Source organism: Zootoca vivipara, chromosome 6 (genome assembly GCF_963506605.1).
Source record: "Zootoca vivipara chromosome 6, rZooViv1.1, whole genome shotgun sequence".
Classification (NCBI taxonomy): domain Eukaryota; kingdom Metazoa; phylum Chordata; class Lepidosauria; order Squamata; family Lacertidae; genus Zootoca; species Zootoca vivipara.
In genome coordinates, this window is record NC_083281.1 from 33,370,277 (window position 1) to 33,397,646 (window position 27,370).

At 45.1% G+C, this 27,370-nt stretch overlaps 1 protein-coding gene across 1 annotated transcript in view; it reads left to right on the forward strand.

Annotated features, from left to right (window-relative positions):
• OPRD1 (opioid receptor delta 1) overlaps positions 1-27,370 on the forward strand; it is a 157,434-nt gene that overhangs the window by 6,993 nt on the left and 123,071 nt on the right. Inside the window, exon 2 of the mRNA XM_060275758.1 lies at positions 11,749-11,981. The gene's annotated coding sequence lies outside the window, so the exon portion shown is untranslated. The remainder of the gene's footprint in view (positions 1-11,748; positions 11,982-27,370) is intronic.

The following is a 27,370-nucleotide window of genomic DNA, read 5'->3' on the forward strand; positions in this document are numbered from 1 at the left end:
TGTGGGTGTGTGGACAGAGCTGAGGCTGAAAGAGAGTAGCTGTTGCTGCCTAATAAGTTCATAGGAACATAGGAGTATTCCTCTACTGGCTCAGTATAGTCTTCACTTGTCACACAGCTGCTTTCCAGGGTTTCAAACAGGGATCTCTGCCAGCTGTACTTGGATATGACAGAGATTGAAACTGAGACCCTCTACACCAGGCATAGGCAAACTCGGCCCTCCGGATGTTTTGGGACTACAACTCCCATCATCCCTAGGTAGCAGGACCAGTGGTCAGGGATGATGGGAGTTGTAGTCCCAAAACATCTGGAGGGCCAAGTTTGTCTATGCCTGGTCTACACTCCAAGGGAAGCCTTTCATGGCAGAGGTGAGATTTGAGACAGATTTAATGCAGTAAGCAAATTCAGACATCATCAACCTAGTGCCCTTCAGTTGTTTGGGAATACAACTCCCATCAGGCCATGATGATGATGATTTATTTATACCCCACCCATTTATCTGGGTTTCCCCAGCCACTCTTGGCAGCTTCCAACAGAATTAAAAGCACAATAAAACATTAAACATTTAAAAACATCCCTAAACAGGGCTGCTTTCAGATGTCTTCTAAAAGTCAGATACCTGTAGTTGTTTATTTCCTTGACATCTGATGGGAGGGCATTCCACAGGGTGGGTGCCACTACCGAAAAAGCCCTCTGCCTGGCTGAAACTGACAGGTTGTACATTGCCCAGAACAGCTGCAGGAAGTCAGGTTGTTGAAAATCCTCAACATTTCCTCTCTGATAATGGCTGCCTTTACAGCATCCAGCAGGTTAATTACCATTTCTAGGTCATTGCCTTCAACCAATTGATATAAATAGTTCACCCAAGGGATTGGCAAACATTCTCAACCCAGTGATTTCCTCCTTGGATGACAAAACAGCCATCTAGAATGTTTTGGTTCCTATCATCTTTCCAAAATATAGTCAGGAAATCCCCATAAAGAGCCTACGGCAATCCCGGGTGTCGTCGTAAATTGATCTAAAAGGATCGCTAGAGACGGATAGAGAAAAGTACTTCACCCTCTCTCATAACATTGAAACTGGTGGACATTCAAGGAAGCTGAATGTTGGGGAGGGGGATTGAGGACAGGCAAAATAAAAGCCTTCCTCACACAGTACAGTGGGACTTGCTCCCATATGAGGCAGAAATGGGCACCAGTTTTGATGGCTTTCAAAGAGGATTAGACAAGTTCATGGAGGAGAAGGCTCTCAAGGGTTGATAACCACAAAGACTGTCTGTCCAAGGCTGTCCACCTCTGCATGCCCATTGCTTGGAATCGCAGGTGGGCAGAGTCCTGCTGCTTGCTCAGGTCCTGTTTACTATGGCTTTCCACGGAGGCATCTTGTTGGCCACTGTGAGAACAGGATGCTGGCCTGGTCCACCATCATCACTTTTAAAAATAAAAATTGTATACCGTCTTTCTATCTTACAATACTCAAGGCGGTTTACAAGCTGAAGAAACAAAGAATGTACACCTTATAACAGGCATCCCCAAACTTTGGCCCTCCAGATGTTTTGGACTACAATTCCCATCATCCCTGACCACTGATCCTGTTAGCTAGGGATCATGGGAGTTGTAGGCCAAAACATCTGGAGGGCCGCAGTTTGGGGGTGCCTGCCTTATAACAATCGAATGCAATACAAAAGTGTGTTAATAAAACATAGCTTTAAAATAAGCAACCTACTTCAAATAAAGTAACATTCCACAATCATTAGAATAGTATAGAATAATATTATCAGCATATAAAAATTAAACAGAAATCCACTCTTAACAATTACAATAAATAATTTCTAAACTACAATCAATAAAACAACGGCAAGCCACAGTGCACAAAATAATACAATACCAATTGAGAAGCAGAGACTGGAAGGCAGGTGAAAGAAGGCCTTGCCTGATGGAGTCTCTCCCCTCACAGTTCTTCCTCCAGGCACAGCTCCTTTATGTTTATATGGGGACACGGGTGGCGCTGTGGGTTAAACCACTGAGCCTAGGGCTTGCCGATCAGAAGGTTGGCGGTTCAAATCCCCGCAATGGGATGAGCTCCTGTTGCTCAGTCCCTGCTTCTGCCAACCTAGCAGTTCGAAAGCACGTCAAAGTGCAAATAGATAAATAGGTACCGCTACAGCGGGAAGGTAAACGGCGTTTCCGTGTGCTGCTCTGGTTTGCCAGAAGCGGCTTTGTCATGCTGGCCACATGACCTGGAAGCTGTATGCCAGCTCCCTCGGCCAATAAAGCGAGATGAGTGCCCCAACCCCAGAATCGTCCACGACTGGACCTAATGGTCAGGGGTCCCTTTACCTTTACCTTAAGACAGACAGAGTGGGGGACATCCACTTTCCCAGGCTGTTCCTGTAACTTTGACCTTAATCAGCTTACTTCTCCATATCATTGGTATTTAGACGGATGCATGGCATTTGCAACCTCCTCCTCCCCCCACGTCTCTCTCAGATCTCAAGATGAGAGGTCACCTTTGTCCTCTGAGATAACAAAGGAGCAAGCACAGCTGCCTTGTTCTTCTCTAGACTAGTTAGATAGACTAGAACAAGCCATTATTCCATCCAGGTTATGTACTTCCTACAAGAAACAACTTTGTTATTTTCTTAACTACAAGCATTTATCTTGTGTGTGACTGCAACAAGTAAAAAGTCTACTACTCCCTAACCGAGATTTACTGGCTTTACTGCAACACACTCTGCATACCAATAGGGTTTCAATAGGCAACCGGACCCAGTCATCCCAACTGATGTGGTGTGAAGTACCATGGAGATATTTTGAAAATCATCATCATCATCATCATCATCATTCTTTATTCGACTGTCAGTCAGAAAAGATACATTTCTCAGTACAAAGTTAAAACAATATTTTGAAAAGTTTTCCCATCATTTGTTTTTTTGTTGAGAACGTCTTCCTTTTCTTTTCGAAACAGTTCCATATATTTGTTACTTCTAAAAAATTGAAGTGCCCACATATCCAAGTGGATGGTTGACAGGCCTATTAAAAGTACAAAATATAGCCCAACATTTAATCAATAAACCCAAATTATAGCCAATATAAAACAGAGAAACTGTCTAAAAGTCAGCCTAGACACAGCTGTATAAAATCCATTTTTAAAAAGCATAAACCTAAGCAAGGGGGGGGGAATAACTTGGTGCAAGGATTTAAAGGCACCAGACAAGTACCGGTATGCCTATCATAATGGAAAAGGTCCCAGGTGAATGAAATGGGCTTCACCTGGTGCCTAACTTTTCACTTTATTTATTTACTGTTACATTTGTATCCTAATTTTCCTCCAGGCAGCTCAAGGTGGGTATGTGCCTTGCCTCTTTCCTATTTTATCTTCACAACATCCCTGTGAGGTAGGTTCGTTAAGCTGATGGACTGTGGCTGACCTAAGGCCACCCAGTAAGCATCATGGCTTAGTTAGTGGATATTTAAAGCTCAGTCCCTCAGTCCCTCAGGGCCCCAGTCCAGCACTCTGCCACTGCACCAAACTGGTTCTGTGTCAGGTAGGGGAACCAGGAGAAGGGCCTCTAAAGAAGATCCCAAGGACCAGGCAAGTGTGTGTGTAATAAGACAAAATAAAAAGATTCCTTCCAGTAGCACCTTAGAGTTTGTCATTGGTATGAGCTTTCGTGTGCATGCACACTTCTTCAGATATCTGATTAGACTAGAACTAGGGTTGCCAGACTCAATAGAGGACAGGACTTCTGTGCCTTTAATTGTCCTGCTCTCTTTTGAGTCTGGAAACCTTAAAAAGAAACCAGCAGACCCTTTCTTTAATTTCCAAGCAAAGAATCTGCTGGTTTCTCTTTAAGGTTTCCAGACTCAAAAGAGAGCAGGACAATTAAAGGCACAGAAGTCCTGTCCTCTATTGAGTCTGGCAACCCTAACTAGAACAGATATCTGAAGAAGTATGCATGCACACGAAAGCTCATACCAGTGACAAACTTAGTTGGTCTCTAAGGTGCTACTGAAAGGATTTTTTTTTTAATTTTGTTTCGACTACGCCAGACCAACATGGCTACCTACCTGTAACTAGACACACACACACACACACACCTGTCAAGTAACCTGCCCTGAAGCCTTTTAGACAAAGGAGTGTGTGGAGCCTCAAGCCTGGGAGCCAAAAGAGCCCTTCAAACCTCCCTCACTCCAACAAGTCTTTTAAGTAAGGATCTTTACTAGTCTGCATCTGCAGTGGAACCGTTTCCAAACGTTTTATTGCACCTCGGACACACTCAGGACTTATTGTCAATAAGGAGTTAGCCGTATTTGTGGCAGACAGTGTAAAAACACTGAAAAGCCTCCACACCCCTACTGGCATTCTACCTGCATAGTTGTTTTTGTAGTTTAAGTTATTTTATCGAGAGTTTGGGAAAGGAGCCCTGGCTTTCTTGCCCTGCTGCTGAACTTGTACGTCTGCCTAACTCGCCTTGACGCTTTATCAGCTGAGGCCAAGACACTTTGCCAGCTGGGGCTCCCTGTAGCTCCTGGAGCGAGACTCACTCTAGCTAGCCAGGCAAAAGGAAACAGCCACGGAGGGTGCAAAGGAGGGCTGGGTAAGGAGTGTGGCCTGGAAATCATCCCAAGAGAAGGTGAAAGTGCCACAAAAACGAGACAGAGACTCTATGTGGCATAAGGGGAGGCTGATCAGAAAAGACTCTGCATAAACTGCAGCTGCACGTCTCAGAAGATGTTGCTTATCTCTGAAGCAAGCTGAGAAGTAATAGAAGGAACAGCTGTTCAAGAGAAGGCAAGAGACGTAAGGCGCCTGGGGACACACTGGGAAGAATCGATCGGAAGCACGGATTGTAAATATAATGCAGCAAAGACTCAAAGAAGCAGGTAATATTTTTTTCCAAGGTATGTGTAAACAGTAGAGGAGAATCACAAGGCATTGTGCTCTTGGAAGGAGCACAAAAACTCTCTTTCCCTGGTGCTACTGGAAAGCAAGCAGAATGCTAAACAGAAGGAAGAAGCCCAGCAAGACATTCTACTCCCTACGGTGGGATTTACCCATCATGCATTGCCTGTTGGAGTGATGAGAGCAGAGATGGAAAGCCTTGGAAAAATGAATGATGTCATCGAAGGTCTACCCCAGGAGTCAGCGACCTTTTTCGGCCATGGGCCGGTCCACTGTCCCTCAGACCTTGTGGGGGGCCAGACTATATATTTTTTTGGGGGGGGGGGGAAATGAACAAATTCCTATGCCCCACAAATAACCCAGAGATGCATTTTAAATAAAAGCACACATTCTACTCATGTAAAAACACGCTGATTCCCAGACTGTTTGCAGGTCAGATTTAGAAGGCGATTGGGCCAGATCCGGTCCCCGGGCCTTAGTTTGCCTACCCATGCTCTACAGCCACAGCATGCACTGTAACTCTCCAGCAGTTTGACTTCACCCCCAAAGGCGCACTCCTCTAGTGTCTCCTGACAATGCCAACGACAGATAAATAAATAAGGACTGGGTGCCTCTGAATAGAGATGCAGGAAGAATTCATTTGCACTTCCTGAACCAATACACCAGGGACTAGGAAGCTTTTTCATCCTGAAGTCCCCAATGACTGCTGTGCAACTTTCCAGGGCCTGCGTGCCAATGGTGAGCAGCAGGGCCAGAGACAAAAGTGGGTGGAGGAACAACTACAGTTCTTGACCCATCAAAGTCAGAAGTTTCCTTATCCATGCCTTTCCACACGCCTCTCAGCACAAGCAAGCAAGAGGTACTACAGTATTGCAATTCAAGGACAGCCAGGCAAAAGTCGTCCTCTAACGAGGACCCAGAGCAGAGTCAGTGAGGCCCAGAGCTAGAGAGAGAGGCCAAGAGGGACATTTGTGCCCCCCCCAGCCTGACGTTCCCCACCACTGCAGTAAACAAACTGGGACACAGCTCTCCTTCGAAATGCATACTTCAAGTTTTGCTATGCCCTGCTCCAGTTTCTTCTCTAGGTAAGAAGGAACACATTCACTATGTGCCCCAAAGCCCTTGCTTTGACTTGCAATAAAATTAAAGAGAAATTCATCTGGTGGAAGAAAGGTGAGCGCAAACCAACAGAAGTTAGAAGTGGACTAAGAATGAGGTGGTTTTTATTTCTTTTCAGAGAAAGAGGTGATCAATCACTGGGGTAGGCCTGCTACCAAAGGGGGTGGATTTGCCATTGCTTTTGTTTGAAATCAACCGTGGAAAAGAGAGATGTTGTACATACAAATGTGCTGTAAACTCTGGAACAATTTGGTGGGGTTCTAATTAGAATGGCTCGAGGGAACAAATGAAACAATGTAGGAAATTATGTTGAGCCTACAGATGAAACTAGTAGGCCCTTGGAGAGTGTTATGGAGATTCAGGAAACAAAGAGCTCAATTCAATCCATTGCATTCATAATCCAGCAACATGCAAACATATACACACTTTATCTGGAAAGCAAATCTAATTGAATTCAATTCAATTTATGAGTTGACATGGGTGAAGTGGACCATGAGTTGATTATGGGGGAAGTTTAGTTCCCCCTCTTTCTGTTCCTTCTCCCATCCCAACTTCTATTGTTTTGGGGTGCCTTTATTTACAAAAGCAAGTCACTACAAGATTACCCTGGGCACAAAGCAGTGAGCTATGGTTTGTCCCACAGAGAAGCAAAACAAACCATAGCCTGTTTCTCCAAAGGTGGTTTTGTTTTTCAGCTCTCCTTTGTCCCTTGGCGGGTGTCTGGAGTAGGATAGCTGAGCCATAGTTACAGCAAACTGATATTTGTAAGCCAACAACAAACCATGGCTTTCTCCTAAAAATCCCTCTTGCTGAGTTGAAGAGAAATATAACTCTGATCAATACAGTCCAAAACCCACAGAGGAGGGTGCAGTCACCCTAAACCAGGGTTGGGCAACCTGTGGCTGACCTGATGCTGTTGGACTCCAACTCCTGTCAACCGCATCCAGGATGGACCATGGCCAGAGATGGTATAACAACTGAAGAGCCACAGATTCCCCATCCCTAACCTAAATGATATGCTTCCGTTTTTAGAACCAGCAACACACAAGCTGTGGGGCTCCATGGGATTGTATGAAAAAGATGGGAACTGATCACCAGTTTTCTACAAAGCCCTTCTCCCTACAGTGCCCCATTACTGGGCCAAATGTCCATATTGTGTGGTGGCGCTGAGGATGTCAGCCCATCTTTAACCAGGCAACAAAGCCTTGTCATTTATAAGGGACGAGGCTTTCCTCCCTTTGTTTACCTCTGATCGCAACATAAGCATGGGGAAAACTCTCATTTTGAGAAGTGCCGCTTGACTCATTCAGCATTTGCATACGAACCATCTCTGGCTCCTCTCTGAATGCTTCAGAGGCACTTCAGATTCCAAAGTGAAAATGTGGAATATGCGCCAGGAGGAGTGCGCTCAGCTCTTGCCTTTATTCTGGCTAATCAGAGTGATCTCTTGAACTTTGAATGAATGAGCACTTGAGCGATATGATTGTCCCGAATTGCTGTTTTTGCCTCAGAAATAGTGATAGGAGCTAAAGCAGCTGACTCTGCTTGTTCTGTTTTGAACTGGGCCATTTTAGGGACAAATAATTCCACTTTGGACTGGTGGTTTGCACATAATGCAAAGCCATAGCTCTGGCTTGCTTGAACATGCGAACCCTGTGGCATGTGTGGCAAACTCCCTCCATAATGATGAGATGGACATAACAAGACCTGGTTTGGGGTGCTTTAAAACTTAGACTGTCAGCAACACTTGAAAGGTCTGAGATTCTCTGCATGTAGTAGCATTTACTAATACCCCACAGCAAGAACTTTTAATTATGTGAAAGGAAAACCTGTGACCATTCATCCCGCAAACCAGAAAGTTAAGGATGTGGCATTGTGAAACCCAAATTGGAATTTTATTTATACACACTCAAGGAGGCTTGAAGCTTAATGGTTACTTTGATAAGGCACAATGTTTCATTTCAGTCAAAATCACTTTACAGAAGGAATTAAGAACTTTACTTACAACTTCCACTGCAAGCCTGTTTCTAGTTAAACCAATTGGAGATGAAAAGGCATTTCTATAAGAATAGCATCGTGCGAACATTGCAAAAAACCAAAACGAAACCTTGCTTCCACAATCAGCAGTGAGCACACCACAAATTGCTGTGTCTACAAGAGCCCTTTGTTTCTGAAATCTGCTTTCAATTATTATTTGAGCGGATTGTTTGCTTTAGTATTTGATCCTTCCTGGGGTGCCTTGGCAAGTGAGTGTGTCCCACATGTTCCACAAAATGAATGCCATAAATCAATTGGCGGTGGCCAATCTTTGCAGCAAATGTCCTTGCACAACCAGTTCAACTAGGAGAACATTATGTGAGCCCAGATAGAAAACAAGCAGCCCACTGCCCTTTGCAGGAATCGAAGTTCTGAATAAGGGAGCTGGAAAAAAAACAGCATTAAAAGAAAATTGTCAAAAGATGTCATAGAATAAAGGGGTGGGTAGGAATCCCACCACTCCTGGTTTCTATGGAGAGATGCCTGCTCCTCTCTCTCCCTTTCTCTTCTGTTCACTGTCACGAGAGAGAGAGAGAGAGAGAGAGAGAGAGAGAGAGAGAGAGAGAGAGAACAGCATCATCTCAGTGTGACAATTCTCTTCATCAAAAGGGCTCGGAAATAATTTAGGGACCACCTGCCTGCAGATTCAAATCCTTTGGAAGAGAGCAGTATTAAAAATGGATGCACCAGCCTTTGCTGCTTGGGGGTCCTAAAACAGCCCATTCCCTGGTCTCTTTGAACATGACAAAGAGCAAATGATAAAGAACAAATAAGTCATACGCCACCAGACTGAATCTAGATTCCAAAAAGAAAAGCCTCAGACTTCTTGGAGAGTTTTTTAAAAATTGATTTCACAGCATTGATCCCCAGACCTTTCGTCAAGAAAGGCTTTCAGAGCAGCTGACAAAAATCAGTTCTAAGACAGTTTCTGCCTCAGGCTTGGCATCTAAAAAGACATGACACGTGAGGAAAAAGCAATGGGAGGGAGGAGGAGAAAGCAAGCGCGAGCACCAGGTTGTAAAAGTTACAGTTTGTAAAGTCACCAGTGATGTCAGGGGTGCCTCTGGCTGCATTTGGTAAAGCACAGTCCCTCCCCGAAGCAGCCCCCCCCCGAATGATCAGATCCAGGAGCAGAGTTGGCGGCGGCGACACCCAGACAGTTCTTCCAGACAGCTGCTAGAACCATCCTATTTTGTTAATTTGTTAATAACATTTTGTTAATGACATCAATCAATTCCAACAAAACTTGTGGAGCGTTGCATGCTTACATCAGGAGAAAACTTAAACAGGGGTACCGCCATATAACTGAATCATTGAGGCTTAGAATCAGAGAATTGTAGAGCCACCTAGTCCAACCTCCTGCAATGCAGGAATCACAGCTAAAAAAAACCTGGTAGCTCCAACTATCTATGCCCGAGTGGCTGGTGGTCTAACACTAGCACCACTTCTGTTTACATAGCTGAGAAAGGGGGACCACACCTTGTTATAATGATCGTGTTTACTTTGGCCTCTAACAACCCTGCTGTGTTGTGTTAGATGCTCAGGAAAGAGCCATGTCCCAAACATTCCCTTGCCGTCCCATCAGGGAGGAACCACTGGGATTCCAATTGTGGGAATGTTCAGGGAGGCAGGAGAGGATATATTGTTTGTTAATATCCTTCCTAATTTGCGCTAGCAAGTTCTATAACTTAGCAGAGTTTTACATTCCCCTTTCAAAAGCACAGCAGATAGCTGGTTGCAGGCTTGTTTAAGCCTCTCAGTATTAGATTCCTGGTAAGTTCCCTTATATCCTTCTTAGAAGAATAAACACACCACAATCTTGTGTAAAGAATATAAAAGAAGTTTACTTACATCATCATTTCACAGTTGGATCCCTGAAGGCAGACTTAGTTACAAAGTATATACATGTGGATCTATCCCATATGGAGATAATCCCAGTGTCCTCTGTTGGCTGAGAGCCAACAGAGCAATTCTAGCTAAAAGCTGCTCCAACAGCGGAGGAAGTCAAAGAGAGAGAAGTGCTGTGTGACTTGCCCTTTTGTTACCTGGACAGGTAAGGTCACACCCACCTTTAGCCACATGGAAGTATGCCCCAGCCAGGAAGAAATAGGAAGTTTTCGACTGGCTGAACCAAACATTCCCCTGCGTGTCCACTCTAGGAAAACAAGGAATGTTGTACTTGACTGCTACTTACTGTATGTATCACATCCCACACCAGTGACAGCTGGGTCCTTATGCATAAGGGAAGGGTCTAGATCAGCATCTAGCGACAGAAGGGTTTGGGCTCAACAGTTGACCAATAATATCAGAGGACAGCATCAAAAATGCTTTGCCCAAACCCAGAAAGCTGGTCACACTCCCACTGTAAATGTATGAGGGCCCCTCTCTTGTTGCAGACCTGCCAGTGGTGGGATGAAGTCACAGAGGTGATGCGAGAGAGCTTGGCCAGGGTTTAGTGCCAGCAAAGCACTGCCTTGAGCACTGCCTCCTGGCTGAAATGTTCTTTATTGGAGCCTTTACCCATGTTTTAGCTCAGGCTTCTCCATCTATTGTTATGCCTAGGTTGCATTCCCATGCTTGACTCACTCAATCTGCATTTCACATCTCGCTGTCAATCAGCAGTTGATAAATGAAAGAAGCAGAACCCTTCAAGGGTGAAGCAGATGGGATACCTGCAATGTTCAAGAGCCTTGGTGGAGCTCAGATTAGTCCCTTCCCCGAGTAAGCCTTTAAGAAACATATCTTTGACAACTGAAACCAAGAGTGTTTAGCACCCTGGAGCATGCTGCAAAAGGCGTTGGCAGCTGGAATCCTCTGAGGGACAAATGACCTATTTCCAACAAATGCTGGGGTAGTTCAGTAGATAGAGCAGGAGACTCTTAATTGCAGGGTTGTAGGTTTGAGCCCCACATTGGGTAAAAGAGTCCTGCATGACTAGATGACCCTTGTGACCCCCTTCAACTCTACAATTGTAGGTTTCTATGTAACTAAGCTCTGACAGATGGGGGTGGGATTCCTCTTGGGGGCTGAGAGATGTTTGTTGGCTTACATCTTAGCATAAGATGTAAGCCCCCCCCCAGATGGCCCCCCAGATGTTGCTGAAGCCTGACCACTGTAGTCCACGCACTGGTAATCTTGACACTGGATTACTATAATGCACTGTATGTGGGGCTACCCTTGAATTTGTTTTGGAAGCTCCAGCTGGTACAGAATGCTGCGGCCAGAATGCTGATAGGGCCAACAACATGTGACACCATTGTTAAAACAGCTGCACTGGCTGCCCATCTTACCATCAAGCCAGGTTCAAAGTTATCATAGAATTGTAGAGTTGGAAGGGACCTCATGGGCCATCTAGTCCAATGCAAGAATCTAAGCTAAAGCATCCATGACAGGTGGCCTTCCAACCTCTGCTTAAAAACCTCCAAGGATCCTGTTTGACAGTGGAGACTGTTCCACTGTCAAACAGCTCTTACGATCAGAATTCCCCTCCCCCCACCTGATGCTTAGTTGGGATCTCCTTTCTTGTAACTTGAAGCCATTGGTTCAAGTCCTACCATCCAGAGCAGGAGATAACAAGTTCGTTCCCTCTTCCATGTGGCAAATACCTTGAAATATTTGAAGATGGCTATCCTATCTCCTCGCAGTCTCCTCTTTTCCAGGCTAATCAGGTTCTTGTCTTAATTTGCAGAGCCCTGAACACCTCTGGTCCAGGGCACCCCAGGAACCACCTGAACCTTTACACTCGCAGCTTGATCGTCTGCAGGAGCATCAGTGATTAAGACTCGTATAACAACAAGAAACCAAGCCTTTAGAGTTGATCAGTCCTGTGGAACACTCTGCCAGTAGAGATTCAGCAGGTACCTTCTGTGCAAGCTTTTAGCACCTGCTGAAAACTTTTTCTATTCTGCCTGGCCTATGCAGGTAAATAAGCTTATATCCTTCCACAATGGTTAATTGGTGTCTGTTTAAATTGTTTTAAATATGGTTTTTATTTTATGTTTTATGTTTTATTGCTGTAAACTGCTTTGAGGTGTTTTTCTTTTTATGACATAAAGGGACCCCTGACCATTAGGTCCAGTCGTGACCGACTCTGGGGTTGCGCGCTCATCTCGCATTACTGGCCGATGGAGCCAGCGTATAGCTTCCAGGTCATGTGGCCAGCATGACAAAGCCGCTTCTGGCAAACCAGAGCAGCACATGGAAACACCGTTTACCTTCCCGCTGTAGCGATTCCTATTTATCTACTGTACTTGCATTTTGACGTGCTTTCGAACTGCTAGGTTGGCAGGAGCTGGGACGAAGCAACGGGAGCTCACCCCGTCACAGGGATTCGAACTGCCGACCTTCTGATCAGCAAGCCCTAGGCTCAGTGGTTTAACCCACCGCACCACCTGGGTCCCTTTTTATGACATAGTGGTATATAAATATTTTATTAAACAAACAAACAAACTTCAGTTCCCATCATCCCTAGCCATTGGTCATGCTTGCTGGGGCTGATGGGAGTTGTAGTTCAGCAACATCTGGCAGGCCAAAGGTTCCTCACACCTGCATTATACTAAGCAAATAGGGAACCAGCATTAAATAAGGGACATACACTGTGCTGTGATTGTTTAGAAAAATGGTTTATGGTAGTTGGTCCATAGCATGCCTGTGCATTTCTGCTTAAAAATGAGAGACAGCACATCCATTGCATTCAATATTCATATTGATTTTCAGTTGTAACTTTATTGCTTCTTTCGTTTCTTAGATTGTATTTTATTGTATCGCAATCTAGATTTTATGGAATTCCAATTGTCATACAATAAAATACAACCTAACACAGTGTGCTGCAATAGCTACTGCAGGCGGAAACATCATTGCGTGGTCTGCAGCAATTTTCAACTAGCTCATGGGAAACATAGTTTGGGGATCACTGGTTTAGAATACTGTACAAGGACATTCATTTACTTGCGACTAAGGGTGGAAGAAGAATCTATCAATTTCAGATCTCTCGGTTTCTCGTTTTTCCAATCTTAAATTCCATTCTCTACGTTTTGCAGCAATTTTCCATTTGGTTCTCTTAAAAAATTCTCATGAAAACCCTTCAGCATCTTAGTTTAAATTTCTCTTAATTAACACATGTTTATATGTAGTTTGACTAATGTACACATTTCTGCTTCAATGTACAATCAAACAATTGTACTTAACAAGTCCCGCAGATGTTATTTATTTATTACCTATTCATGTTTCCTCCAAGGAGCTCAAGGTGGTATACCTGAGTCGTATCCTCACAACAATCCTGTGAGGTAGGTTCAGCTGAGAAACTGTGACTTGACCGAGGTCACCCAAAGAGTTTTGTGACTGAGGAGGAATTTGAACCTTGCTCTTCCAGGTACTAACCCACCTCTCTAACCACTGCACCACACTGTCTCTCTGTGAACTGCTTTTAGCCAGTATTTGTGCACTGCAGAATTGACACACACCCAAAGGTGTCTTGGACAACTTGGCCACAGCTGCCATTTAAGCAACAGCAGCCAAAGATCCAGCGTCCTGCAGCCTGGAGGCAGCATTGGGTATCTTTCCAGTAAAAAGCTTATTACTGGCTCCACTCCTTGCTTTTGACATTTAGAAACAAAATGGTATGTACTCTTGGCGGCACGACTGCTTGGGAAGGCTTATGACTAAGCAGGATTGTGTTAATGATGCTTGGTACTGATGTGGAAGCGAATATATCATTAGCCCCGTGTGAGAGCTGTCACTGATGCTTTTAAGCATCACTGCTTGGCAATGGAAGGTGGTCCATTATGGCAGGCGTTTCCAGATCTTGGTCCACAGACCGCCAGTGGTCTACAAGCTTCTTTCAGGTCGTCTGCAGGAAGGTGGCATGGGTGAAGGTGGCACGGGGTGAGGTGCACCCAATCTCTCTTTCTAACCCACCTGATGCCCCCACCCCTCAAGCTGAACCGTGCAGGATGGAGCCTTCTGCTTACCTGCACGGTGCAGGTTGCTGCTGCTTTGCAAGCACCCTGCAGGATCAAACCCTCCTGCTCTTGGCTAAGTGTCTCTTCTTTCCCCCTTCCCAATCCTAAATGTAACCTGGGTTTAATAACCTCAATTAAATATGATGCCCAGCCCCCCTGAATTGACCCAGGGCTGGATCTGGGGCAGGTGGTCCCCATGGCAGTATGGGGTGGCACAGCCCAATCCGGGGGCCTCAGATTGGGGTCCTGGGGAAGATCCAAAACATATAGAGACAGTGGATAGGGAAAACTTTCCCTGTCTCTCTCATGACAGAATGGGGATCAGGACAGACAGAAGGAAGTACTTTTCCACACAGGCCACTGTTAAACTGTGGAACTCCTTGCCACAAGATAATGTTGGTCACCCATTTGGGTGGATTTGAAAGGGGTTAGAGTCAGGGGTGGGGAACCTGTGGCGCTCTAGATGCTCTTAGACACCAACTCTCATCTACTCCAAGTAGCATGGCCAATATGTAGTTCAACAGCATCCAGAGGGTCAAAACATCTTGGCCTTTCCTTTAAAGTAGGCTCTTCCTGGTGCCAGTCATTTTATGGAGTATTAATGGTACAACTGTAGGAATGGTTTTACTGCATTCAATTTACTCTGTGATCTTTGGGATTATATTTTCTCTTATTGGATACTGCTTGAGTTGTTTTGGTTGTGAAGGGATTTATTAACCCACAGACAAACAAATGATTTTAAATACCCTTTTGGCACAAGGCTAAAACTGCCCTGTGCTCTCTCACGCCTGCGATGGCAAATGCTAGGGAACGGCTTATTTATTTTCTAACTGCTGTGACTGCTGCTGCTTTCCATATTTGAGGTTTTTAGGCTGCATATCATCTCCATTCCTCCCATTTATTAAAATGTATCCCTGGCCACTCTCCAATCACATTGTCAGCATGGCTTGCAATAAAATATTTAAAGTGCAATAAAAGAACCAAGAGGTAAAAAAACAAGCTGAGAAACAGAGAATCTACCAAAGTGGCTGGGGAAAACAGCATGTGAACTAGAATATAACAGATCAACAAAAGGTCAAAAGCCTATGAGAATAAGAAGGCGCTTAGCTGTATCCTGTCAACTCGCCATCCCCTTTAAAGCAATTAAAGCAGGAATAGGCAAACTCGGCCCTCCAGATGTTTTGGGACTACAACTCCCATCATCCCCAGCTAACAGGACCAGTGGTCAGGGATGATGGGAGTTGTAGTCCCAAAACATCTGGAGGGCCGAGTTTGCCTATGCCTGAATTAAAGTGAGTGACCATCACTACATCAGAGTGGACACCCAGGTAGTCCTATTGAGTCAAAGTGCTCCAGAGCTGGGGCCCTTTCCTTCAAAAGGTCCTTTCTCTGGTGGACATCTGTCATATCTCAGATGCTGCCGACAGCCAGAGAACATCACCTAGTGTTGATCTTAGAAGCTGAGCCCTTCAAGTATATTTTCCCAAGCTATGAAGTTTTTCAAAGAGGGGTAGGGAACCCGTAGCTCACCAGCTATTGTTGGGATACGGTGCTCACTGGTTAGACTAGAGCCACAGGGGAACTGAAGGTGCTGAGCTGCTCTGCTGGCAAATATATATGGTCTGATGAATGCAGGTGTTGCTCATCTTGGACCCTCCATAAGAACATACAAAAAGCTTGCTGCATCAGGTCAATGGTCCATCGAGTCCACATCCTATAAATAAGGCCACAAACATCCTTTTCTTTAAGAAGTTAGTTTGGACTTATGTTTCAGATCAGGAGCGTTTCCAGTGTTTTACTGTGATTAAAAACAAGGATAGTTCCTTTTCATTTTACAACTATATACACTACTATCATTCCTCTATAATTCTCTCTATGTTAAGAGCATTTCGGAACCAGCATTATGTAAGTTTGTTGTATTTTACTGTTGTAAGTGTCCTTTGACACGCCCTAAGACCATTAATTGTTCCTGGCCCTTTAAGAAATGGAGCTCCATTTGGTATATAAGCCAAGAAGCAGCAACACCCTTTAGCAGTTTGAACAATGGTGTCATACCATCACAATCAGGAGAGCTTTTGCAGCCCTGTATTTAAGCTTTTCAAAGAGCAATGATATTTCTCAGTCATCGAACATTAACAATTTCTTTCTGAGGAAACAGATATTTTCCAGTGAAATGAGTAACTTAGCAGGCACCTCGTCAAGGTTTCTTTTATTTAGAAGTTATTTTGGGATATTTATTTATTTTCTATACCTAGTTCTTTTGGAATATTTAAATCTATTATTTTTCTTTGAGGAATTATTATTTGAGTTTTTTCACTTTACCTATACCTTGTTCCAGGGAGTTATCACGGCACAGTTTTGTTTTTATGCTGGAACTACAACTCCCAGCATTCCTGGCCATTGGCCATTGCTGCTGGGGCAGATGGGAGTTGTAGTTCAGCAACCAATCAAATGGATTCAGTTATGGCTGTTGGGTAATCTAGCCCTTTTTCATTGTTGAATCCGCCTAACTATACTGGTTGGGGCTGATGGACTCTCCAGCAACTGCATTGCAGGGGGTTGGACTAGATGACCCTCGGGGTCCCTTCCAACTCTACGATTCTATGAACTTCTGGAGGGCATGAGCTTCCCCCACCCCGGCTTTAAATACCAAGACTAGCACTTTCAGTTGGACCTGGAAACAGGTCAAGCTCCATTGGCAAAGCGCCAACATAATATAGCCATAATGCCCAGTCCCAGTTAGCAATTTAGCAGCTGAATTCGGAACTAATTGCTGTTTCTGAGCAGCCTTCAGAGGCAGCCTCCCATGCGGCACATTACATTGCATTGTTTACGACGAAGAGTAAGCCATCTGGAAAGCAATGTTTGCTCATCCACTTGTTTAATTAATACATAGCAATAATCCTTAAGTCTCCCATTCCATCCTAAAGGAGACATCCCCCCTCACCCCTTGCAGGGCTAGTCAATGTGGTGCCCTCTAAATGGACCCCAACTCCCATCAGCCCCAGACAGGCCAAGGATGGTCAGTGGGCTGGGCCCATTGCTTAGGGGTGGAGGAGAGATTCAATTCAGTTTGAATTCCTGCTTCCTGAAGCAATGTGCGGACAAAAATGCAGCCACTTTCTAAGCATGCTTATCTGGGGAAAATCTAACTTCATAATAAGTGCTCAGTGGAGGGTGTGTTGGATATATATCAGTAATATATATCCAATCTCGGAGTAGCAAGAGACATGGGGCTCCTGTGCTTACCCGGTGTCAGGAGTGGGTATCAGGAGCAATAGATCATACAGTGTCCGTGAAGTTAACTCTGTATTCAAGGAAACAAGGTCGACTCAGAAGGCCATGCCTAGTGAGCACAGCAACTCGTCCCGGTAGATCTTGCCCCTGTGTGGCAGTTGTGGGGATTGAAGTTCCCCGCCTTGCCACAGTTGCCTAAGTCTCCTCCTCCCCTGGGTCCTTGCCAAGGAATCTGAGACTCTGTTGTTGTCCCTTTGTTTGCTCCTCCCTCTTCATGCCTCTTCTGGTTCTAGGAGAACAGGGGGGAGGGGAGCTGGGTGCAGCAGGAGAGGGACAGTGGTGTCGCAAGGGTGGTGGTGGTGTGTCCCAGGTGCCATGTCTGGGGGGTGGTGACAAGAAGGCACCCCGTGGGTTACTCACCCTGCCACCCCCGGGCGCGATGTCGTGAGCAGCCATCGTGCTGCCGTAGCTGCATATGGAGGATTCTTTGTTCGCGGCTGCAGACACAAGCAGAGGATCCCGCCGCCATCTGTACGGTGTTCGAGCAGTGCTGGCGGGAAACTGCTACCGGTACATACAGCGCATGTGCAGTGTTGCACGTATGCACTATACGTAGTGATGCCGCACATGCGCCCTACGCAGCTGGAACTCACCGGAACTCATTTCTAACACCTCCCAGGTGGGTGCCATTGCTATAATAGGAGAACAAGGATGGTGTTCATGGTGAGACCTGGCACCTCTTTTTCTAAAAAAGCAGCACTGTGTGATACTGTGTTTCTCCAAAAATAAGACACCATCTTGTATTTATTTTTCCTCAAAAACACACACACTATGGGTTATTTTCAGGGGATGTCTTAATTTTTTCCTCCTCCTCCCGCCGCAGCCGGCATTGCTGCTGTGCCTATCACTATGTCTTGTTTTCGGGGTATCCTCTATAATAATATCCAAGTGTCTCTGTGTCCAGTCCCTGTGTCCGTGGGATTGCGCTAATGCGCATGTGCCCCACGGACAGCCGTTGGGACTTGGAATGCAGAGACACTTGCTTGCGTGCCCAGGACACTCTCATGCGCACGCGCATGCGTCTGAGGGGAACGGCTGGCCCGGGCGTCGAGTGAGTGGAAGGCGCAGCGCGGAGAGGGGGAGAGAGAGGCCTGTGTGTTGTGGGGCAGCCCAGCCACCCTCTCGGCTCCCCGCCCCCTGCCGTCTAGCCTAGAGCCGCATCGCAAGGCCGAAGCGGCGGTGAGGAGGAGGAGGACACCGCCTTCTCCCCCCCCCAAACGCCGACACTCTTTACCCGCCTCTTAATTTAACGGGCTTAATGATACTAGCGACTTATATTCCTTGAATGCTTAAAAATCCTGCTATGGTTTATTTTATGACTACGTCTTAAAATAGGGGAAACAGGGTACTAATCTCCTGGTTCACTCTATTGCAGGGATAGAAACCTTGGGCCTTCCAGATGTTGTGGTTCAACACCAATTCCCACCATCCCTCACCCTTGGCCATAACAGCTCGGGCTGATGGGAGTTGTAGTCCAACACAAGCTTCACGTCTATACTCTTTTTTTAACTACAGGTACATTTCCAGGAATTCACCATACATTAACGAGCCAGTTAAGACTGTTGGACTATGTTTAAAAGTACCTCCCCCCCCCAAAAAAAAACCCAGAGTCTTTTTTATTGGGGAAAATTCAGACGGAAATTCCCAGGTGTCAAAAAAGGTTATTTATGTATGCCACTACTGTGGCCTGTGTTTTGTTAGCCCAGAAAAGGAAAACGAGCGAGGTCCCAACTAAAGAAGAATGGCAACTTAACCTGATGGAATATGCAGTTTGCAGACTTAACACACAGAATAAGAGAACAAGAAGAACATACGTTTAAAGAAGATTGGGAAAATGTTTATTGAATATATGGGGGGAAATTGTGTACACTTGAAAACTCTGGCAGCATTAAGATAAATTCAACAGTGTAAATAAGTTTTGATGGATGTAATAATGGAATACTGAATGGTTAGCTTATATAAAATATGCAGGGATCTATGGTATGCAAAATGAACCACGGAAAGAGAAGAAGGGAAGTCATTGATATTGTAAGGATGTTTAAATGAGAATTTAAAATTGTAAAACAGAAAATCAAAGACTGTTGGACTATGACATTGGAGACCAAGGTTCCAATCCCCACTCAGCCGCTAAGTTCAACTTGGGCCACTCACAGTCTCCCAGTGTAACCAACCTCTCTTCTCCCCCAGATAAAATGAGGAGGGGAGAACCATGTACACAGCCTTAAGTTCCTTGGGGGTGGGGAGGTAGTATATAAACTGTAATAAATAAATAAAATTTCCTTCCCCTCCACTTTAAATGTTAATTCTGTTCAATAAATTTCATTTTTTAAAATATTAGTTAAAATATATTTTTTAAACTTTTTTTAAAAATAATAATAATCAGCAAGTATGACTGCTTATGTTTCACCCTTGTTTCAAACTTGAATAACTCAGGCAGTCTTGGTTTACAGCAGATTTATAGGTCTTTAATGGTCTGTTTTTCCTCTTATTCAAGGCAATAGTCAATTTCCATTTACACAGGATGCAGTCTCAGCTTCCAAGGGAGAAGATAATTAGATCTGATAGTGTTGAAAACCATCTTCAGATGGTTTTCCTGATCCTTGCTTGGTGGTGGTGGGAAACGAGATTTATTTCTCTTCTAAAGCAAAATAGCCACACTGACTTGAGGATTTGGGTCAAGAACAATGCAACTTGCACACTTAATACTTTTGGGTTACTCTGCAAGCTCAGTCACTTGAGTCTCATGGCATCAAAGTGGATTTATTAAATTGGCTCAAAGTCAGGAGTTAGTTCTCCTTTTTTGCTATTGGGTTTTCTTTTCCTTCATTTTGCCCTCTTTTTTCCCCCTTTTCCCTCAAAGCTGGGCATTTAAGCCAAGCCCGCCGGGTTAAAGTTGCCGTGGGCAAAAAACCTTTAAACTTCTGATGCATTAAATTAGTAGAGTTTGCAATTAACTGGATGTAATTAGATTGGGGGTGGGTGGGTGGGAATTCCTAGGAGAAGAAAAAGACAAAACAAAACAAAACTGATGTAGCCACCGCAGCTGAATTTCAAGACTTATATACACCCCAACCTGCATAAGGTTTACACCAGGGGCCAGCAAACGTTTTCAGCAGGGGACTGGTCCACTGTCCCTCAGACCTTGAGGGGGGCGCGGACTATATTTTTCTGGGGGGGGGGAATGAACGAATTCCTGTGCCCCACAAATAACCCAGAGATGCATTTTAAATAAAAGCACACATTCTACTCATGTAAAAACATGCTGATTCCCGGACAGTCCGTGGGCCGGATTGAGAAGGCGATTGGGCCGGATCTGGCCCCCGGGCCTTAGTTTGCCTACCCATGGCTTACACCCTCTTGCTTTGAGGCATGGGAAACTTGGGTAGCAGGTCCAGAGAGGAATTTCCTCTTTCTGGATGGAAGAAAGAAGGAAATGCCTGGTTTGCATTAATTATCATGATCATTCTTTTCTCACGCAACACAATGCCTTCGTTGCTTGTTGGGAGCTGCTGGATCTATGTGAAGCTCTCCCATCTGGTGAACCACTGAACTGTAGGTAGCAGTGTTTGGGTACAGCCCCTCCAGGTCCCGGACCAAATGCCCACCCAGAACTGGCCATTGGAAGAATCAGGGCTGCTGGGATTCTGAGGGACGGGGAGCGCTTTTCATCTAGTAAGCAGAGTCTTTCGTCCTACAGGATGCTACTGCTTTACAGAGAAGCCTCTCACAAAGGAGCAGCACCCCACTGGATGATGATGATAATTATTTATGCCCCACCCATCTGGCTGGGAATCCTCCTGCTCTCAGGGGGCAGGGAAAGGAGATAATCTGTCTCATTAGAGATTAAAATAAAAAATTTCCTTCAGTAGCACCTTAAAGACCAACTAAGTTTTTATTTTGGTATGAGCTTTCGTGTGCATGCACACCCTAATTAAACATTATCCCCATCCCTTGTATTGTTCTGGGGCCAGATCTGGGACAGAGGAGTTGGTCCCTGGGTTGGCCTAATCTGCCCCCCACTCGCCTGTATTGGGGCCCTGACACTGGGGGTCTGTACACCAGGGCTTGTCTTACCTGTGCTTTGAACTGGGGCTGAGGCAAACAAGCTTGCATGCCAACATTCCTCAACCTGGAGCCTTCCAGTTGTTTTGGACTCAAAACTCAACATAGCTCAACATTCAGGAATGGATGATGAGAGGTTGCAGTCCAGTTGTGGGGGCCAGCAGATTGGGAGAGGCTATTTTTTTATTCTAAAACACAGCTACTGCATCTCCCAAGGGGGCTGGATTTATGGGCTCTGCTCCTCTTGAGCTTTGATTGCATGTCTCCACGTTGGTCCGGTTCCTATTTGCTTGGAGATTAGGCGAAACGGTAGTGGCATTTAATAGAGTCTTGTTTCTGTGTCCTATTCCAGCACTCCTGATTCCCACTAATGAGCGTTAATAAGCATTTGCAGTTTGCAGAATGACTAATACGTCTTCTCTGAAGAGCTCATTAGAGCCCAGATGAACATTTGGGCTGAGGTCAGACACAATGCCTGATGGCGGTGCTGAGCTGAACAAATTGGAACACTTTGTAGGATGGGTGTCTCCAGCGAGCTGCCTCCTTTCACTGAAGATTCACTGAGGGTTCACTGGAGGTTTATGGGGGAGATGTACACCAGAGCCAGTTTGCAATTGCAGCACACACATCATCTGGGGAACCAGATTTCTGGGCTAATGCCCCATCTCACAACCCAAAACCCCATATTGTGTGATGAAAATGCAAATCAGGCATATTTGCATTCAGAATTTGCATCATTCATTTGTCACAATTGGTTGAGGAATTTTATTTTATTTTATAAAAAAATATCCAGATGAGGCATGTGTGGGATAAGCAGCTTCAGATTACCAACATGCAAAAGTTTTTAATTAATGTATGAAGGGGTTAATACCATAGAGCAGGCTTCCTCAACCTTGGCCCTCCAGATGTTTTGAGACAACAATTGCCATCATCCCTGACCACTAGTCCTGCTAGCTAGGGATCATGGGAGTTGTAGGCCAAAAACATTTGGAGGGTTGAGGAAGGTTGATGAAGCCTGCCCTAGAGTAAGCTGTCCTGCCAGGCCTGGCTATGTTGGGGGCCTAGATTTGTCCTCCCTGCTTTACCTTCCTTGGTCAGGGCAGATCTTGCTTTCATAAAACACAGCTGCATAGGCACATTGTTGGATCAGTGCCATGGATTCTGATAGGGGCCTTCCCATTATTTTCATACTTCTATACATTAGCAGGGGGAACCTTGGCTATCCTGGCTTAGGCTGATGAGACTCCAGCGACATCTGGAGGGCTGGAAGGTAGTCTCCCTTTTTACAGAGGAAAGCAGCTCTGATATAGTTCTTTGCAGGGCAATGGTCTTTGGCTCATAGGTACACTGACAAATCCGGTTTCCGCCTGCAGGAATGGCGGACCTGTTTTCCATCTCTCTGACCTTCGTAAGGAATTTGGCGGTTGCTAGGGGAGTAAATGGCAACCCCCTACCCTCTCCGGGGGTTACGGAGAGGGGCCGCTGGCCCGCGATGCCCCCAGACCCACTCCGACTGTTTTTGGAGTGGGGGGAGCTTGGGCTGAGCACTTACGAGGGCCAGGACTCCCGGACGCTAATCTGCATGGCGGGGATTTCCATGGTTAAAGAAGATAATTAGGCTTAAATCTATGGACATACTTCAGAAGGAGGGGAAGAAGCGCTGTTTACTGTTGAGAAATTTATGCTGCTGAGGGAGAGGAGTCAAAGATTGTACAGCATCTGGAAGAAGGATTGATGGGGACGGAGCGATAAGGGAAGTGAGTTTTTATTTTTTTTTCTTCATATTGTTGCCTCGTACCTTCCCGGACGCGATGTCCTGGCTTGTTTGGAGTGAAAGAGAAGCAAAAGACTGTGTGAGTTGAACTTTATAACTGTTGTTACTGAGCATATTTTTTAAAGATGTGGAGTTGCCGATGAGAAAAGCCCCCCCCCCCCCTAGTCGGACGGAAGGAGTTCTGGACGCGTTCGGAGGATTTATGAGCTGTGACGCACTTTAAATTGGAGCAGCGACCTGAAGCTAAGTTCAGCTATAGGGCAAGGAGATCCATTAATTTACCAAGAGTTTATGGTTTGATGTTTGGGTCTCCTGCCTGGAAAAGCTGTAAATTCTATAATGATCGTAAATCTTCATGGCTATGAGAGGAAACGAAAGTGATTTGAGTTTTTCAAGATGGCGCTGCTTCGTGCTGCTTCGACGCAACAGGGAGCTCCATTAAGAAGATTTATGGGGAGGCTGGACTGATTAACTCACACAGGAGAAAGAACATCTGTGAAACTTTGTTTGATATTTATCTCAGCAGCTGGGAAACAATCGGATGAAAGTGGAAAATATCTATGTGACCGTAAGGGGAAGATCTGGATTATTATGAACTTGGAGGACGATTTGAACTTTAGAAAAAAGACGGCAGTGGACAGTTGCGAGGAATTCCCAATTTCTTGAAGCATGGGAACCCAAATAAAAAATTCTTTAGATGATTTGGCATAACATTCGGTTTGATTGATATATATATGTGTATAATTTGAAATATTGAATGTGATATAATTGGTTTTAATTGGAAAATTAATAAAAATATTTAAAAAAAAAAAAGACAAATACGGTACTCCAAAATTCCAAGGATTCTTCTGCTTCTTGGCCTTCAAGCTCTGAATGAATGATTTGGGATATAAATATACATTTGTATTTTGGATGTCAAGTGTTTAACTCTCCTCCCTCCCCCAGAGTGCTTTATACTTTTGACATCTTTGTAAACTTGTTGGCAGGCTTTGAAAACGAAATCTCATAAGCTGTCAGCCATCAAATACTAATTTGTTTTTGCATTTTATTTGTCAAATCCTGCCAGATCCTCTCTCTGCCCCCCCCCCCCCAAGTAACGGCTCTTGCAGTGTGTATTCATTAGAAGGAAGCTGAGTGTTTGTTGCAGGGTGCTGTTTGGGGACCATGTCATACACCAGTTTTTTCAAAAAAAGATCCAATGAAAGCAAGGACCATAGCTCAGTGGAAGAGCATCTGTGTTGCGTGTTGCAAGCGGAAAGTTCCAGGTGCAATGCCCAATGTCTCATAGAGGGCCAGTGTCAGGGGCCAGAGTCAAGTATAGGTCAGCAATAAAAAAAAACACCACGATGTCAGTGCAGAAACCAAAACAGTGCAGGCCTAGTGATCCTAGCAACTCTTCCCAGTAGGTCTTGCCCCAGTGAGGCAGTTGCAAGGACTGAAGTTCCATGCCTTCCCACCACTTTCTAAGGTGCCTCCTTTCCAGAGTCTTTCCCAAGCAATCACAAACTGCACCTGCACACAACCAATCTCTGCTCTTTTCATTTCTCTGCATGCTCTAGGAGACCAGAGGCGAGCTGGAGGGGGAGACTCCCTGGATTCTTCAGCAGCCTGCCTCAACTCTGCTTGTTGACCAACCTCCTCTCCAGCCCCTGCTTCAGCATCAGAGTTTGGACTGCTCTCTGTCACAGACTCTCCCTGCTCCCTGCTCACGAAGCCCTGTTACCTCCTCTGCTCCTGACACTTCCTCCTCCCAGTCTGCTCCTTCTATCTCTAACCACTCATCTTTATCCCACCACCAGTCCCCTGGCTCTTAGCCTTCTTCCCCTGGGGGTTCCCCAGCTGGTGCCCCCCCACTCCTCTGCATCCAGACAGTCCCCCTCTCTCTCACACACACACTGTGAAAAATGCTATACAACTCTATTATGCCCCTCCCTTATTCACCTTTCCCACTTTCATTAAGAAGCCTCAAATATTGCCAACTTTGGGAACATAGGTATCTGCCTTGCCAAGTCTAGAGTGCAAATTTGTGAAAATAGCATACCAAATGCAGCACATTAGGGGAAATTACTTTGCATAAATGTGGATATCTGGCAAAATTGCATTCAAAAATGTGTATGTTTTGGAGAAATCCACACTAAAATGGTGATGGATTTTATATATGTTTAATTATTATTGCTTTATAATTACATTATCACAAACTGGTGTGGAAATGTGGAGAATTGAACTTAAGAATACCAGAAAAAACAAAAGCTAACGCATTCACCCGTTTCTTGCTCCAGCCCCTTGATAAATTTGGTTGCCTTTTACTCATTTGCTCTCTTCCTTCTTCCTTCCTGCTTTTCGCTTGAGGGAGTCTTACAACACATCTGAATTATAGCAGCTTTAGAACCCAGAATAGGAATGCCTGTGCATTATTAATCTTTTGGCTTGCTCTGCATGAGAGAATGATGTTGAGTTTGTATCATCCTCATCTATGCTAAGGTGTACACAGCTGCTGGAATCAATTGCCAGAAGCAGGGACCACCAATCACTATAATTTTTGTTTTCAATGACAATGATCGTGATTGGTGGTTCCTGTGTGTGTGTGTGTGTGTGTGTGTGTGTGTGCGTGCGTGTGCGCGCGCGTGAGAGAGAGAGAGAGAGAGAGAGAGAATTGTAGTGACAGAATGCAGCATCCTAATCTACCATCTCTAACCTTTACAATGCAATGTTCACTACAGTCCAACTTAAAAAACACACCTGTTGACACCTTCCTTGTGGGTCCTTCCTTGTTTGTACTAACAGCTGTTTAGGAGGGTCCCTATCAGCCTGGGAGCAAAATGAGGCAACAGCAAAATAAGACAGTATTACTGAAATTTCAGGGAGCTCCCCTAAATATACAGAAGAATATAAGTTTGTAAATTTGAAGACATCAAAACAAAACAAAACAAAAGCACATCAGCTTGACAAAGATCTGTGAGCTTCCATGATGTACAGAATGTTAAGGGGTCAGTTGGAGGGGAGAGACATTTGGGGGGGGGCACACAATGATGCTAAATGTGGGAAGATTCAAAAACAATATAAGAAAATCAGCACATTGTTAAACAACACAACTCACCCGCAGTGATGGCCCCCAACTTGGATGGCTTTAAAAGAGGAATGGCAAATTCGCAAAGGAGAAGGCGATCAATGGCTACTAGCCATATGGGCTCTGCTCTGCCTCCACAGCTGGAGGCAGTAATGCTTCTGAACACTGGTTTCTGGAAACTGCAGGAGAGAGCATTCTGGTGCCTAGGTTCTTCTTGTGGGTTTCCCACGGGCTGGTCACTGTAAGAACAAGATGCTGGATTCGATGGGCCATTGGACCTGATCCAGCAGGTTCTTCTTATGTTCTTAATAGGGAATTGGCCTGCTCAAGTGCCGAGTAACTTAGAGCAGTGATGGGGAATCTGTAACCCTCCAGAGGTTACTGGACTACAACACCCACATCCATGAGCATTGGCCATACTGGCTAGCCTGATGGAAGTTGTAGTCCAACAACCTCTGAAGGGCCACAGGCCTTTGGTTTGATTCCACAGAGTTTAATTCTTTTAAGTCTTCTCTGTATTTTGGAAAGTTGTGTTCTTGGCTGGACAGTTCTTGAGATTGAGGAGCAGAGTGTTTTGTTTTGGGCCTATGTTTCAATACCATTGGACACCATTTTAAATCAAGATGGCAAACAAAAGCTTTCCAAACTGCACTTGTGTCGAGAGCTCCTAGGAGAGTGTAATCCAATTTTTAATGGTGGCTCTTGAGATCAATTCCATTCTGAAGGAAATCAGCCCTGAGTGCTCACTGGAAGGACAGGTCCTGAAGCTGAGGCTCCAATACTTTGGCCACCTCATGAGAAGAGAAGACTCCCTGGAAAAGACCCTGATGTTGGCAAAGATTGAGGGCACTAGGAGAAGGGGACGAGGGGACAGAGGACGAGATGGTTGGACAGTGTTCTCGAAGCTACGAACATGAGTTTGACCAAACTGCGGGAGGCAGTGCAAGACAGGAGTGCCTGGCGTGCTCTGGTCCATGGGGTCACGAAGAGTTGGACACGGCTAAACGACTAAACAACAACAACATGAGATCAATGAGCAGGTTTTTATTGCTGTTTGGGCATGATGGGATACCATATTGAATCAGGATGGAGGATGGCACTGGTTGTCCTCCCCCCCCCCAACTTCTTAGAATTCTCAAGTGATGCTGGC